Here is a 12194-nt window from a genome sequence, read left to right as displayed (position 1 = left end):
TTGTTTGAATCGGATTCTAATAGCACCATACCTATTAGAGTCAGTAAAATACAATATCATATGACTGTACAGAATGAGATGTTCTAAACTCCACCCCCCACAGCAACTCGTGTCATCTGAGATTCCCAAAGATTGGAAAGCAGCTGCGGTCATCCCAATCTTCAAAGGGGGGGGGACACTCTTGACCCAAACTGCTACAGACCTATATCTATCCTACCCTGCCTTTCTAAGGTCTTCGAAAGCCAAGTCAACAAACAGATTACCGACCATTTCGAATCTCACCATACCTTCTCCGCTATGCAATGTGGTTTCAGAGCTGGTCATGGGTGCACCTCAGCCACGCTCAAGGTCCTAAACGATATCTTAACTGCCATCGATAAGAAACATTACTGTGCAGCCGTATTCATTGATCTGGCTAAGGCTTTCGACTCTGTCAATCACCACATCCTCATCGGCAGACTCGACAGCCTTGGTTTCTCAAATGATTGCCTCGCCTGGTTCACCAACTACTTCTCTGATAGAGTTCAGTGTGTCAAATCGGAGGGTCTGCTGTCCGGACCTCTGGCAGTCTCTATGGGGGTGCCACAGGGTTCAATTCTTGGACCGACTCTCTTCTCTGTATACATCAATGATGTTCGTCTTGCTGCTGGTGAGTCTCTGATCCACCTCTACGCAGACGACACCATTCTGTATACTTCTGGCCCTTCTTTGGACACTGTTAACAACCCTCCAGGCAAGCTTCAATGCCATACAACTCGCCTTCCGTGGCCTCCAATTGCTCTTAAATACAAGTAAAACTAAATGCATGCTCTTCAACCGATCGCTGCCTGCACCTGCCCGCCTGTCCAACATCACTACTCTGGACGGCTCTGACTTAGAATACGTGGACAACTACAAATACCCAGGTGCCTGGTGAGACTGTAAACTCTCCTTCCAGACCCACATCAAACATCTCCAATCCAAAGTTAAATCTAGAATTGGCTTCCTATTTCGCAACAAAGCATCCTTCACTCATGCTGCCAAACATACCCTTGTAAAACTGACCATCCTACCAATCCTCGACTTCGGCGATGTCATTTACAAAATAGCCTCCAATACCCTACTCAACAAATTGGATGCAGTCTATCACAGTGCAATCCGTTTTGTCACCAAAGCCCCATATACTACCCACCATTGCGACCTGTACACTCTCGTTGGCTGGCCCTCGCTTCATACTTGTCACCAAACCCACTGGCTCCATGTCATCTACAAGACTCTGCTAGGTAAAGTCCCCCCTTATCTCAGCTCGCTGGTCACCATAGTATCACCCACCTGTAGCACGCGCTCCAGCAGGTATATCTCTCTGGTCACCCCCAAAACCAATTCTTTCTTTGGCCGCCTCTGCTTCCAGTTCTCTGCTGCCAATGACTGGAACGAACTACAAAAATCTCTGAAACTCCCTCACTAGCTTTAAGCACCAACTGTCAGAGTAGCTCACAGATTACTGCACCTGTACATAGCCCACCTATAATTTAGCCCAAACAACTACCTCTTTCCCGACTGTATTTATTTTGCTCCTTTGCACCCCATAATTTTTATTTGTACTTTGCACATTCTTCCATTGCAAATCTACCATTCCAGTGTTTTACTTGCTATATTGTATTTACTTTGCCACCATGGCCTTTTTTTGCCTTTACCTCCCTTATCTCACCTCATTTGCTCACATCGTATATAGACTTGTTTATACTGTATTATTGACTGTATGTTTGTTTTACTCCATGTGTAACTCTGTGTCGTTGTATGTGTCGAACTGCTTTGCTTTATCTTGGCCAGGTCGCAATTGTAAATGAGAACTTGTTCTCAACTTGCCTACCTGGTTAAATAAAGATAGGGGGGGGGGGCTCAAAAGTAGGGATGCACAATAGAGGTCGATTTCAAGTTTTCATAACAATCGGTAATAGGCATTGTTGGTCACCGATTATGGCCGATTCCATTGAACTCCACGGGGAGACTGCGTGGCAGGCTGACTACCCGTTACGCGAGTGCAGCAAGGGAGCCAAGTTAAATTGCTAGCTAGCATTAAACATATCTTATAAAAACCAATCAATCTTAACATAATCACTAGTTATTAACTACACATGGTTGATGATATTGCTAGTTTATCTAGCTTGTCCTGCGTTGCATATAATCGATGTGGTGCCTGTACATTTTTCATCGAATCACAGCCTACTTCGCCAAACGGATGATGATGATTTAACAAGCATATTCGCGACAAAAGTACTGTTGTTGCACCAATGTGTACCTAAACATAAACATCCATGCCTTTCTTAAAATCAATACACAATTATATATTTTTAAACCAGCATATTTAGTTAATATTGCTTGCTAACATGAATTTATTTTAACTAGGGAAATTGCGTCACTTTTCTTGCGTTCTGTGCAAGCAGAGTCAGGGTATATGCAACAGTTTGGGCTGCCTGGCTTGTTGCGAACGGTGTGAAGACCATTTCTTCCTAACAAATACCGTAATTTGGCAGAATTGTACATAATTATGACATAACCATTGAAGGTTGTGCAATGTAACAGCAATATTTAGAGTTCGGGATGCCACCCGTTAGATAAAATACAGAACGGTTCCGTATTTCACTGAAGGAATAAACTTTTTTTCCCCGAAATGATCGTTTCCAGATTTGACCATATTACTGACCTAAGGCTCGTATTTCTGTGTGTTTATAATTAAATCTACGATTTGATATTTGATAGAGCAGTCTGACTGAGCGGTGGAAGGCAGTAGCAGGCTCGTAAGCATTCATTCAAACAGCACATTCCTGCATTTGCCAGCATCTCTTGCTGTTTATGACTTCAAGCCTATCAACTCCCGAGATTAGGCTGGCAATACTATAGTGCCTATAAGAACATCCAATTGTCAAAGGTTAATGAAAGCTTTTTACATGGCAAATATTGCACTTTTACTTTCCTCTCCAACACTTTGTTTATGCATTATTTAAACCAAATTGAACAAGTTTCATTATTTATTTGAGACTAAATAGATTTTATTAATGGATTATATTAAGTTTGACACTTATTTTTTCAGTATTGTTGTAATTGTCATTATTACATATATATATATAAAAATTGGCCGATTAATCGGTATCGGCTTTGAAAAATCATAATCAGTCGACCTCTAATGCACAATATATCCGTGAACATATCGGAATCGAACGATATTAGCTAAAAATGCCAACAACGGTATCGGCCCGATGTCTAGTTTAACACTGATGCTAAAAACCTTGCATACCTATATAACGTATGACGTAATGGGGCCACGTAAAATTGTGCTTTACATTCCTTACCTGGACAATGTCTGCTGTATGGATCAAGCAGTCAACAAGTAATATGAAAGAGTAAGAACATTTCAGCGAGACAACTCAAAGGCAAAATCCATTAAAGCCAAGATAATGGAATTCAATGCCCCTGACAATCAACCGTTCTCTGTCGTGGGTGATGTTGGCTTTCGCCGACTGGTCGAGCACCAGTACACACTACCAAGTGCAATATTTTTCAGATGTTGCCCTACCGGAGTTACACACTAATAGCATCACTGCTATTAGCGTCACGACAAACATATGGTGGAACGCCGTTTGGGTCTTTTACGTGTCAAAAAAGATACAGTAGCACTGTCAAATCTGTACAAAGAAGTCTGCAACAAGCAAATACCGGCAACGAACGATGTGTTTACAATACCGCGTTGGTAATAAAGCATCATTTGTTCGACCGCAACTTCTGGGGTAGCTAGCTTTAGCTTGGTACCTAGCTAGCACCAATACAACCAGTCTGAAAACAATGACCAGTAGAAACTGCAGTCATTTTCATTATTCTTAGCATTGATTTAGAAATCCTTGGGAGTAAGTATTCGCTAGGTAGCCACTTGTTGTTCGCCTATTGAAATTGAACTTCAGTTTATAAAAATAAATAGCTAGCTAGCTACTCAACCCTGGGGTTAGGTGCGCAAGACAACTTTACCAGCATCATAGCATATGTATGGATAAATCGCTGTGACATACAAAATAGAGTGACTGTGTAATAACTACGTAACACTTTTATGAACGCTTTAAGTTATTATGTGACATGCAGTCATATTCAGGTCTTGATTGGTCAAATAGTGTTATTTGACACGTGTATCATTTTTTGACACGCAAAGACCCAAACGGCGTTCCATAGAATTCCTGGTTGATACTGAAACAACTGAACAAATGACCAACAAAACAGTACACCAAGTAAGTGAAAGAAATGGGTTTTGATGATGTTTTTCTGGTAATGGTAATGCCAACAAAATAACTTTTTAGTCAGTGTAGTGTGTGTGTGTGTGTAACCTTTCTTTAACTAGGCAAGTCAGTGAAGAACAAATTCTTATTTACAATGACGGCCCGGACGACGCTGGGCCAATTGTGCGCCTCCCTATGGGACTCCCAATCCCGGCCAGTTGTGATACAGCCTGGATTCGAACCAGGGACTGTAGTGACGCCTCTTGCACGGAGATGCAGTGCCTTAGACCACTGCATCCATGTGTGTGTGTTAACTAATTAATTGTACTAGAATGCTTAAAAGGCTGCGAAAGATGTTAATATCTGTTATCGGGAATTGTGTTTTTTGGCAAGGAAAATATTGGATATTGGGCAAAAATGTCATATTGGTTGTCACACATAGCAAACATCCTTAGAAAATGTATAGATGATGATTACAAGAATGGATCCACAGGAGGTTAATGGCACCATTATTATGAGCTGTCCTTCCCTCTGCAGACTCCTGTGAATGGAACCAAACTAATTCAAACATTACTTACATATGATCAATTCAACCTCAATAGATTACCTAACCAATCCACTTATCATAGCCAAGGGACAGAAATGGGTTTAGGCTAAAAGTTAGCAGATAGCATGTGAGAGCTAGTTTGCTATTATTCCCACATATGGAAGCAACAGAACAGAATGCAGTTTAGAGATTGCAAGGAGACTGATAACGTGCTATTCATAGCAGAATGCAATTGTGCAACTGACTGGTGACAAACTATCACCAAACACAAACCAACTGTAATTAGGCTATTTTATGGTAGCAATTATGACTAACTGTGGATCAATGAGTAAGCCTGCTAATGCTAACTAAGAAAAACACTACAATAAAAATAGCTTTTTTGGATTGTTAGACATCACCTCTATAGGTTATTGGTGTAGTGGGTCAGTTGGCCTATACCTCGTCTAGTTTATCTTTATGAAAAAGGATGTGTGTGTGTGGGGGGAGGGAGGGTGTCAGAATTAGGGTTGCAAAATTCTGGTAATTCTCCCAAAATTCCCAGGTTTTTCCAGATATCCTGGATGGAAGATTCCCGAAATAAGGAATTTGTTAACCCTATTCTGAATATTTTGTGTTAATGCTGGGCTAGAATAAAAACGTGACAAATTATATGGTAGGTATGATGCAGATGCCTTTTACACTAATAAGGTCAGTGTGTGACCTATTCAGGATTTAAACCCGCAACTCTACTGTAAACAACATGCTCCAACCAACATAACCACTAATGTTATGTTCTCACTTGGTCATAATATACTGTATGCATATGGCCTGGGGCATTCAGGTGGGCTTCATTTGCATAACACTTTTGTATTTTGCCTAGGGTCTTAAGTCAATTCTTCCAAATGTTTAGTGGGTCTCATAAACAGGCACAGTATGACTGGAGAAGTAGAATGGTGGGGAAGAGACGACTTAAGTGAGTCAAATGGAATAATAGGACAGTCTAGCTGATGCTAGATCTGTACGTAGGGGAAACTTAACCCCAGAGTGGGAGAGGGAAGAGGGAGGCAAAGATTCTTACCGGGCTCCAGTTTGATGACCTTGATGGCCGCCAGCTCCCCTGTGGTGACGTTCCGAGCCTGGAAGACAAACAAGACAGAGGGGGAGCACATCGACCAGTCTCCAAAAACACACACAGAAAGCCTCGGGCGATCGATGAAGAGCTGACCAAGAGCACACCCTGAGAAGGATGTGTTTTGGAATCGGGGCTCGACCCATAGGTCCAATTCAGACATTTTTATCTGAATATCAAATCATTTCTGGGTAACAATTAAGTACCTTACCGTGATCACTTTTAATTAAAATGGTCAAAAAGAAACAACAATATTTTTTAAGCAAAAAGCAATTTCTCAAGCAAGAATATTGCGAGGACTGTCGAGGAATGGTCTGAGTTGGGAGAGGAAAACTGAAAACTAGCTGTTACTGGTAGACCGATTTGAAACTCTCTCTCTTATTGGTCTATTAAGGTGATGACACCAGGCAGGCAAAAACTCCATCCCACCAAAACAGGCTGGCATTTCACAGTATTATTCCAACCTCATAGTATGGGAATAAATATAAAACACAGGAAATCACGTTTGACTGCACTGGGCCATTAAATAGCTACAGATAAAACTTGCATAGTCATGATGACTTCAGTTTTTTGAGATTCTGGTCTAATGGGACAACTGTGTAGTATTCTGTTTTTTATCCCGACCTGTCTAGTAAGGAATTGTCGGTCTCAAGGAAACTCATGTTTCATGTGTTCAGTGAAAAGATATTCAAATCATTATGGATTGAAAACCACCATGTGGTCATTCAGGATCAGGGCTACCTGAAACGTTTGACCCAAGTTAAACAATTTAAAAGGCAATGCTACCAAATACTAATTGAGTGTATGAAAACTTCTGACCCACTGGGAATGTGATGAAATAAATAAAGGCTGAAATAAATCACTCTACTATTATTCTAACATTTCACATTCTTAAAATAAAGTGGTGATCCTAACTGACCTAAAACAGGGAATTTTTACTAGGATTAAATGTCAGGAATTGTGAAAAACTGAGTTTAAATGTATTTGGCTAAGGTGTATGTGAACTTCCAACTTCAACTGTATGTATATATTCTTATTCCATTCCTTTACTTAGATTTATGTGTTTTAGATATTTGTTGTGGAATTGTTAGATTACATGTTAGATATCGCTGCACTGTCAGAACCAGAAGCACAAGCATTTCGAAACACTCGCAATAACATCTGTTAACCATGCGTATGTCACCAATACAATTTGATTTGATTTAAAGGCAGACATTTAGCCGGCAGATTCAAAGGTTAATCAAAATTGGTTTAGGATTAGGGTTTAGTTTAGGAGGGGTGAGTTAAGTTAGATGATAGGTGTTGATCCACCTATCCCGGCTTTTCAGATTTCTGATCGTCAAGGGCCACTGGCATAGGGCAGAGAACAAGACTCTATAGCCTTCAAGAGAACATCATTTCAGTAACCCTGAACCAAGAAATTCACGCAAAGTACTTGATTAGGTTCTGGGGGGAGAAGTGTTAGATTATAAACCGGAAAGTCTTTGGTGGCTTCATACCCCTCTCTGAAAGTCTCAGGGGCCAAAATGTCACCTCCCCATCCCGAAATTCAAAGGATGCCCGCCCTGCGATAGTGTGATTCCACAATATAACCAGTGACTCAAACCCAGTGAACTGGAACTATGTTCCTCGCTAGTCATCGCATGCCAGTCTGTTGATAGACGCCACAATAACATTTATGTTACGTAGTCTGTCCACGAGTGATTAAAGCAAATTAGCCTACAACAAATGCCACTGCAAGCACACACTCTGCAACATTCCACGACCAACATTACCCAACCTTCCACCGCCATCACGGTGGCAAAGAAGAGGAAAAGCAGCAGCAGACAGATCATGAAACCTTTACTCTGACTGGCCCACACCTATTTCTACTCCGACTTCTAAGAACTCCAACCCCCACTCCTTCCAACCTTCCCCTGCATGGCTCTTTTCCCACAGCCCCCAACCGCTCCAGCGCCACTCAGCCAAGGCAACACAGGTGCAAGGTACAGATGGAGGCAAAATCATTACCCACTGCCGTCACAGGGGTAAAGGGGTAGGCCATGAAACCTTTACTAACACCTGTCTAAAAACTCCAACCTCTACTCCTTCTGCCAACCTTCCCCCTGCAGGCTGCCCCCCCGCCCCAATTGGGAACGCTGACCCAACTCTCCTCCGTCCCAGTGACATGTACTCAGTCTAGCTCAGGCAGCACAGGTGCAGGGCACAGCAGGGCATTTGGCTGCCATCTCAGGTAATTACAGCCGGAGAAAATAAATCACAACATAGGCCAACGCAACACGGGCCCCAGGGGCCACAGGGTTCACACCGACTGTAGAGGAGAATCTGGAGCAACCTTTTCTTTGCACCAAGGCAGAATTTATTTCACTGCATTTCGAGAAAAGGAGAGAGATAAAACATGTATCTATGTTCACGGCAATATGTATCCGTGTTGCTTTTGGATGTCGTCAGTTATAGCGGTTTTGTCGTGGTTAATAGGTGATGTAATTACTGTCATTGTTCCTAAGAATAACAGATGGAAAAATTATCCAGAAATGCAGAGAGACATGCTTTCTGTGTCTGATCAATCTAGTCCTGAATGTCAAAACTCAAACATCAGAGACATGTCAGGAGGGAGGCTAAAAAGAGGACGCTCATAGCAGAAACTCTTGTCTTTATTGGGTCATTTAATGTGAAAATGGAGCAACTAATGACCCTGACGTTGTGGACTTTCCTGAAATGCAATCCATAGAAATGTCCTTTGGAGGAAATATGTTTATCATCTATTTCACATCTGTCTCCAAATGGATTATGGAGAAAGAAGTCACATTTTGTTCCCTTTTCACACAGAATTACCCCATTTCCCTTCTGCATGCCTGCTCATAGCAGTGCTGTGGAATTCCACACACTTCCTGGTCTGAGTGAAATAATACCTACCATTGATCCAGCAGCTTTGTTTACAAAGGGAGTATGACAGATAGGGTTGGCTAACGTTAACTTTTCATGGTGAGGAAAGAGAAGACCTCTTTTGAACTTGTACTCACAGTGGAGAGAAGGCATCCATGCAGTATTTAACGTGTTAAAGGGATAGATCACCCAAATTAAAAAGTGGAATGCATCGACTTGCATTGTACTTGTCCCTTAAATGCTAAGAAGTTAGCACTTGGAGACAGTTGCCAGGTAAACAAAACCAAAGCAAGACACCTTGTCCATAGACTGCTTACAAGGTAAGGAAACCAATAGATAATTTTGTAATTTGGATGAACTAACCCTTTAACGTTTTCCTGTATGGTTTTGGGTAGCAACCATAAAAAAAACACCAAGTAGACTCACATCTTAAAAATGTAAACCAAAATACTGCCAACGATTCTTAATGTCGGTTTGATATAATCCAGCCGAGTTAGTGTACTTATGACAGCCACTCAGAATGACATATTTCTAATATAATAAAACATGTCACTTAGTAGATGCTTTATATCCAAAGCGACATATAGTTTAGTAAGTGCATGTGATCACTGGAGGAATTGAACCGGCGATATTGACGTTGCTAGCGCAATGTCTTCCAACTTCAAGGCTTGATGAACTACTCTCTAAAATCCAACCCTAGGCAACAGTGACTAGGGCTGGTTTCAATGAAGGACTCCTTTGGCAACTTCGATAAGAAAAAAATTATAATAATTCCAGGGTGGGTTCTCTTCAGACAGACAAATTCCCAACAAATCACGAGTCAGACATGCCAGAACTTCCCAATTCGAAACTTAAGATTGCAGGCAAAACCTTTGCAGTGGTTTGTTTTAGTGAAGGTAGCTGAAGCAAACTAGCCACTTGTGAAATGCACTCACTGATCTCCATCTTGCTAGCTCCTATTTTGTATTTTATTCAAGCAGATAAAATAGTGACGTAGGCAGTGACGTAGTTACTCTATACCTAAAGAGTCCATCATTGAAACCATACCCTAAATCACTGTTGCTTAGGGTTGTGTTTTCAGGACTACTGAAGAACAGGTTCGTTAAGAGCTCAGGGGGAGCATATTTTGCTCATATTACTTTCTACCTTTACGAAAATACCTAATCGTTTGTGCGTCTGTGTCGAACTAAGCAACCGTGTTAACAATCATTGATCAACAAGTAATTTTGCATGCCAAACAACCCAGACATTATCAGTAGCCTAGTCAAACTGTGCTCTGCTTTGCACTCTGACCAAGAGATAGGCCGCGCATCACCTTCAGCATTAAAAAAAATTGTAAAAAGGCTTGCGCATTATTAGGCGTTATTAGTTGAGTGACGACCAACGTAATTTGCTAGGTTATTGTAATCAAATGCGCTGTTGAAAGTTATGTTTACAGGAATAAAGTAGCCTAAGCTACAGCCTGAGAAATGTCTCTCACCTAGCTATAGTCTACCTGCTGATAAGGGCTTAGGCTACATTCCATTTTTGATTGTTCAGGTTTACCATCAGCAATAGTTTTGGTAGTTTTGCTTTAAACATTCGGTGTATATGGTCATTTATATAGATATACAGGGTAAAGTTGATAATTTCAGAACGAGGACAGAAAACCTCCAGAAGGTCTGAACCATTCGATTTTGAGATGGGGCATGGAACCCAATGTTGTGCTATATGTTCATTGGCTATGTCAGATGTATTTTAAAGATAAAAATGTATTACATCACTAGCTCAAACACTTTGAATCTGCAAAAATTACAAATTAATTAGTGGGTGATGTCAATTTCAGATCAAAAAGCAAACATTGCCCCCCTTATCTGATAGTGGGGTGGTGGTAGATGCCCTGTTTCCATTATGGCTCAGTACAGGTGCCTACACATACCGCACACATGTATATAATTCTTACACACAGACAGGGAGAGAGGTCAGCTCAGACAGATCCAGCTCAGAGGCCTTGCACCGGAGTTCCATCAGCAGCTGTTTTGAATTTACAATGGAAAATGAATGGGTTTATGCAACAAATGTTTGTGCGCTGAATCGTTTTGTACCGAATTGCTTTGATTCGTTCATCTAATCAAACCGCATCGCACCGAATCAATTCAAACTAAAACGTATTGTTCCTGTATCGTATCAGAGGCCAATAGATACGTATTGAATTGTCTTGTAAGGGAAAGATGCACATCCTTACTGCTAACTATAGCCAGAAAGACACAAAAGGGGTAGATGGGCAGGCCCAAAGGGTGCTAAGACAGAAATGGGGTAGATGGGAGGCCCAAAGGGTGCTAAGACAGAAATGGGGTAGATGGGAGGCCCAAAGGGTGCTAAGACAGAAATGGGGTAGATGGGAGGCCCATAGGGTGCTAAGACAGAAAAGGAGGCCTTTAATTATTCTAAGCATTTGACTCCTGAATAGGGTGTTTTAGATGATTCCAGGATGTGGATACAAGTTCATACAAAGTGCCTGTGAACGACAGTCTAGTGTGATTTCAGTGTCTGACCATTAACTCCATTCTGTAATGTTAGAAAAATGTATTCATTATTTAAAAGCTTCTTTATAATGCCTACATAGAGATCTCATAAGCATTCAAGCACAAAATAAGGAGACGGGTTTAGGGTCTGGTTATGTGACATCATTTGTCAACTTATGTAATGTCAAGTAAGTAGTGTTTATGACCACCTTATGTAGCTAGGCATTATGACAACACATTTAAACAAAGTGTTAGGCTATTTTAAAGCTCATATACCTCTTATGAATGTGTTATGAAGGCCTTATGTACATACCCTTCAAATAAAGCACTGCCGGCGATGTATCAGAGCCAGAGGTGTTCAAAGTCAGGGTTGTGAGCCCCGGTTGGTCCGCATGGGGAGATTCCAATCTCGGCGCTGTAATAGTGGAACAGGAAGGGACAATGGCCCAGTTGTGGGACTCGGGTAAATAATTGATGAAAAATTCTAAGTGTGAAAGGATTGGGTGACAACATTTATGAGGGTTCGTTGAGGAAAAGAACATTGGTGCCGTCTTGTGTTTCGCAACAGGCTTTTTATACAAAGACAGTTAATTGATACTGTAAAATAGATGGTTTGTATTGACACATGAAAAGGATGGCCTCACTGTCTCCTAGCTAAGGGTAGACTTTTGATTTTAATCTCATACCATGAGAAAGACATGCCAAGAGATATACATGCCTACTGAGAGATGAATGGTGAGGGATAGAGAGAAAAGAGAGAGAGAGATCTCAACAGACTGAATATGTAAATAATTTAGTATCTAATAGGTTAGGAAGAGGAGAAGAGAGAACGGGAGAGAAAGAGAGAAACAGAAAGAGAGAGAGTAGTACATGCTGTGAAGAAGGCAGGCCAACAAGGCTCAAGA

The sequence above is a fragment of the Oncorhynchus tshawytscha genome, linkage group LG32 (genome assembly GCF_018296145.1).
Source record: "Oncorhynchus tshawytscha isolate Ot180627B linkage group LG32, Otsh_v2.0, whole genome shotgun sequence".
Taxonomy (NCBI): domain Eukaryota; kingdom Metazoa; phylum Chordata; class Actinopteri; order Salmoniformes; family Salmonidae; genus Oncorhynchus; species Oncorhynchus tshawytscha.
Note: the sequence above shows the minus strand (reverse complement) of the source record.